The sequence below is a fragment of the Zea mays genome, chromosome 4 (genome assembly GCF_902167145.1).
Source record: "Zea mays cultivar B73 chromosome 4, Zm-B73-REFERENCE-NAM-5.0, whole genome shotgun sequence".
Classification (NCBI taxonomy): Eukaryota; Viridiplantae; Streptophyta; class Magnoliopsida; order Poales; family Poaceae; genus Zea; species Zea mays.
Genome location: NC_050099.1, coordinates 146,318,257 through 146,323,567, shown reverse-complemented (window position 1 = coordinate 146,323,567; position 5,311 = coordinate 146,318,257).

Sequence of the window (5,311 nt, the reverse complement as noted above, 5' to 3'; positions counted from 1 at the left end):
CAACATAAAATGTTAAATGTTAACGTCCTTCGTCCATGAAACATTATTCCCTTGAGGATAATGAGCCTTGGACGAAGGTTGATGAGAATATAATTACGAAGCTCAAGTCTTCGTAATAAAATTTCAATAGATTGTATAAGATAACGTAAAATAAAGGGTATAAAAGGGTAAATAAATCATAGACGAATTATATTATATTTACTTAATGTATTGAATCATTGAACACAATAATACCTCTGCCTTGGCAAAGGTTGGTTCCCGAAAGATGCGATTGCAATTACCAGAAAATGTGTGAACAGTAAAGGAATACTGTTCACTATTTATAGGCACATGACACAGCCTGTGAGGAATTACAATTATGCCCCTCATAAAAGTTTACAACATTGACTCAGACCTTTATGGACTAAAAGGTCATTCTATCTTTAAGTCGGTTTGTAATACCGAAGCTTCATGAAGAGGAACCTTCGGCCATCTCATACAAACAGCTTCAGCCGAAAGCCGCTTCTTCCTAGAAGACCTTCGGCGACGAAGCATAGATCCAACAGTAGCCCCTTTCGCGGTGCTAGATCGTTTTTCGTAACGAGCTTGATCCGTGAAAAAGTCTCTTAAGCTTCGGAGCGCCGAAGGTCTAAAAAACACCTTCCCTGAGCTCGTTGTCGAGAAACGATTCAATTTCCCAGCGCGTAGCGGCCCCACCTTGCAGAGTTACTGTTTGGTCTCTGCGGTCCACCACGCAGCGAGTGCGAGCGGGTGTCCGCCTGGTGTAAAAATCCTGGTGCTTCGCCTTCTTACCTGCAGTACTATATAAACAGACGAGTAGGTGTGAAGTTACCACAGCATTCATTGCTATTTGCACTGTTTTGCTGCCAAAATTTTTAACCATCGTCGAAGCTTGTCTGTCGGAATCGAACGAAGCTCCAGTTTGAAGCCTGCTTCGTCAGAAGAAAAAACTTCGGAAGAAAAAAGTATTAAATTTCCACAAATTCATAATTAAATGGCCAGAGTGCGTTCTACCGCCAGGGTTGAGCGTGAGGGGGGCGAAACTGAAGCTTCGGAGACTGTTCCCATCTCCGAAGCCATGCAACGATCCGGGTTGATGACTTCGGAAAAGATCCCTAATGATGATGCAGAACAAGCAGAACAAGCAATCGCTGAAGCAGAAGAAGAAGATATTGAGGAAACTGATCCCGAAGATGATTATCGCATTGCCATGCCAAGCAAGCCCAGCCACTTGGACTTCGGGAAATCTACTGTTTCGAAGGCTGATCTCTCCAAGATGGTAAAGTCGGGCTTTTTTAATGAAAATCAGAAGAAGCTATTACGCTTCGGGGGAGAAGAGACTACCCCAAAGCCGGAGAAGGATGAAATTGTTATTTTCAAAAGCTTTCTAAAGGCTGGATTAAGATTCCCCCTACATGGGATTATTGCAGAGGTACTGAAGAGGTTCGGTATCTATTTTCACCAGCTGACCCCTAACGCTATCGTTAGGCTTAGTGTTTATATCTGGGCACTCCGAAGCCAAGCAGTGGAGCCATTTGCGGACAGCTTTTGCCGGGTTCACGAGCTGCATTATCAGACGAAGGCTAGAAAGGATGGATTGCACGACAATTTTGGTTGCTATAACTTCGCCTATCGGAAAACCACAAAGTTTCCTGTAATCAGCTACCGAAGCAAATGGGCAGCTGGCTGGAAGTCGGAGTGGTTCTATGTCAAGGTTGATGACGACAAGGAGAAGCTTGTGCAAAGTCCACTCGAACTAATCTTTGGAGAAACCCGACCTCGCTGCAACATGACACCCGAAGGTCCAACACAACAAGCAATGAATGAATTCAGAATTATTGCAGAGCATATTAGTACAAGGGACCTGGTTCAGGAGTTTTTGGCTTTCAAAGTTTTTCCCAGTTTGAAAGAATGGGAAATGCCGAAGCTAAAGGGGGAGAAGAAAGAAGGTGAACTTGTACGTTTACCTTACTATTTCAAGTTTAAAAAGTACTTTAAAACACCTTGCCAAGAGTGGCTAGATACAATTGAAGTAATGTGCAATGAAATACTTGGCAATTATTCCAAAAAAGAAGATCAGTTGATGACCGCAGCCTTCGGCACCCGTCCGAAGCGAAGGTTAAATCGAGTGCTGGACGCCTTGGGTTTTGAATACCCTGACTATGAAAATCTGAACAAAGGTGTCGAAGGCCAGAAAAGGAAAAGGATAACTGAAGCCTTAAATGAAGACGAAAAAGAACCACCAAAGAAGAAAATTCCGAAGAAGAGGAAAGCATCTTCTCCGAAGCGAAAAATATCCGACGAAGAAGAAACCCCCGCATCACCCTCTGCTACTGATGTGGAAGAAATTTTGAAGGTAATGACTGAATCCCTGCCTGCGAAGCTAAGTCCATTGAGGCCTCAACTGACAAAGTTTTTTCAGAAGGAAAAGGAGCCCGAAAAAATGAAGAAAACAACTAAAGTAAAGAGACAGAGAATCATCGGTGTGACAGAGGTCATTGACAAGACACCGCCAAGAGCTTCAGCTCAGAAGACACCAGCGGCTGAAGAAAGGACAGATATTGAAATCACACCTTCGGAGGTTGCAGCTGCCGAAGCTGCCTCAGTTGAAGATTTGAACCCGGAGAGTACAATTGAACATATTGACAAAATACTGCTAGACATGGCCACAGAAGAAGCCACCACTGCCGCCGAAGAGGCCACGGCCGCAGCGTCGGGGAAAGGAAAGGAAATTGCCAACGAAGCTTCAGAACACGAAGCCTTCATGTTCCAGAATTTAGTTGGAGAAAAACTGTCAAAAGCTGAAATAGAAGAGCTTAGAGAGTATGCCAAATCCTGCGGATACAAACCTGGAGCACTCCTCTTCGGAGGCATTGATGATGAAAAATTAGATTGTATTCGAGATCAAACTGGAGCCAAAGTTATCGGTACTCTGTCAAAGAGTATCGGTTTTCCGAAGCTAGAAACAGACATCAGCCGCTACCGACGACAGCATATCGTTGGTAGTTTATTTTATTCCAATTTTAAGGTGAACTTCTTTTCCCTTAATTTTTATTGTTTTTGATAATGAAAACATGTCTAACGAAGGTTGTTTTCGTACAGAGCATGCTGTTGAGCAAAGCCTTGAAAATGCAGCAAGATTTTGAAGACAAGAAACACGAAGTTATAATTGAAAATTTAGAAAGCAAAATAAAGGAGCAAACAGCTGCTGTTGAGAAGAAGAACTTTGAGCTCCAAGCAACTGAAGGTTTATTGGCGGAGGCCGAAGCTAAAATAACAGAACTGAACACGAAGCTTCTCCGCCAGCTTGAGCAGTTTGAGCAAGAAAAGCAAGATCTTAATGTAAAACTTGAAGCCGAAGCTCAACAAAATTCAGACTTGAAAAAACTATTGACGGGCCTTCAAGAAAAATGTTTGGAATTCAGCAACAAATGTATTCAACGATTAAGAAAAATTTTCCACTCAGTTGGAGCCAGCAGTGAAAAATTCACCCCCTCAGCTGAAGATTTACCGAAGACCTTCGAACATATTGGGGGTGAAATCGACGAGCTCGACGAAGTTATAGCTGGGCACGGTGACTTCTGTGCCTGGGTAGCTTCTCGGGGCACTGCTGCAGCTTTCCTAAAAGCTGGCTGCGATCACGAAAAGATTGTCAATAGGCCAAATTTCACTTTATCACCATCAATCTTAGATGACATTCCTGATCTCGCCCGAAGTATCTCCAATAGATTTATAAAAATGATATGGACAAAAGGTGGACGAGAAAAAGCTGGAGACGAAGCTCGGAGTCATCTTGAACCAGTAAGAAATCATACCTTGTGCTTACCTCTTCCTTCAAGCTCGATTTTGACTTACAACAACTTAATTCATGTAGGATGACGAAGCCGAAGTCGATGATTGAAAGAATGACGCCGAAGCTAAAATCCCCCGAAGATTAAGTAGAAGTAGACTGTAGACAGACTTAGGAAACTTTTGAGATAACTTTTTGTGAATGTAATTAAACTTGCCTTTAATGAGTTCTGTTCATACCTTGTATTATGCTCTTACCCTTACATTAATGCATGTGAAGTGCTTTGTTGTGGACGAAATTATCTTTTTTGAGCCGAAGGCGAAAAAACACCTTCCCTTCTTTTCGTACACAGCGAAGCATAGAAAACAACATTTCCCTTTTTTCCGAAGCTCTCCTGTTTGTACGCGAAGAAGCTTTTCTATTATGCCGAAGCAACCACTTATGCCATAATGATTATCCTACATATGCCTGGATGGATGTTTATGAATGCAAATGCTATGATGTAATGTAATGTGCGAATGAATGTCCAAACACATATCCGAAACCATACTCTCAGCCATTATTTTCTTAGAGACAATCACACATCAGCTCTGCATTCCCTTAGGAACGTCTTTGGAGCTTCTTCGCCTTTTACTTTTGGCGGAATCAGCGTTGACTTTTCGCTGTAAGCTCTGCATTCCCTTAGGAACGACTTTGGAGCTTCTTCGCCTTTTACTTTTGGCGGAATCAGCGTTGACTTTTCGCTGTAAGCTCTGCATTCCCTTAGGAACGACTTTGGAGCTTCTTCGCTTTTTACTTTTCGGCACTCGATGGTGCGCTCTCAGCTTTTACATTTACATTCCTTGGGGGATTTTGCTCTTATAGAACTAAAAAAGGAAATTACATGTGATGGCCCCATTAAAAACCTTTCTCCCCCTTTATAAAGGAAAAGGGTGCCATGAAAAAGAAAAAACAAAAATTACATCAAGTTACACATAATACCGCCGAAGCTCATCCGCATTCCAAGATCTAGGAATGTCGTTGCCGTCCATATCCTTCAATCTGTATGAACCGGGTCTTGACGAAGATGCTACTAAGAAAGGTCCATCCCATTTCAACTGCAACTTGCCCACTGTTTCTGGGTTGGCCACTCTCCGAAGCACCAAGTGTCCTGGCTCAATATTCTTTAGCCGAACCTTTCTATCTCGCCATTTGATTGTCTCGGCTTGATATTTATTGATATTCTCCATAGCTTGAAGCCTGATCCCTTCTAAAGCATCTTTTTCCACAGAATAAGCATCGTCAGAACCTGATTCTGCCGAAGCTACTACTCTTATTGATCCAGTTTTAGCTTCCTCCGGAGTTATTGCTTCATCACCGAATAATAACTTGAATGGAGTAAAGCCTGTAGACCTTGATGTTGTTGTGTTGTGGCTCCACACCACTTTGGTTAACTGATCTGGCCATTTTCCCCTAGGTTGGTTGAAGATTAACTTCATTATTCCTGTCATTATAATGCCATTGGCTCTTTCAACGAGCCCA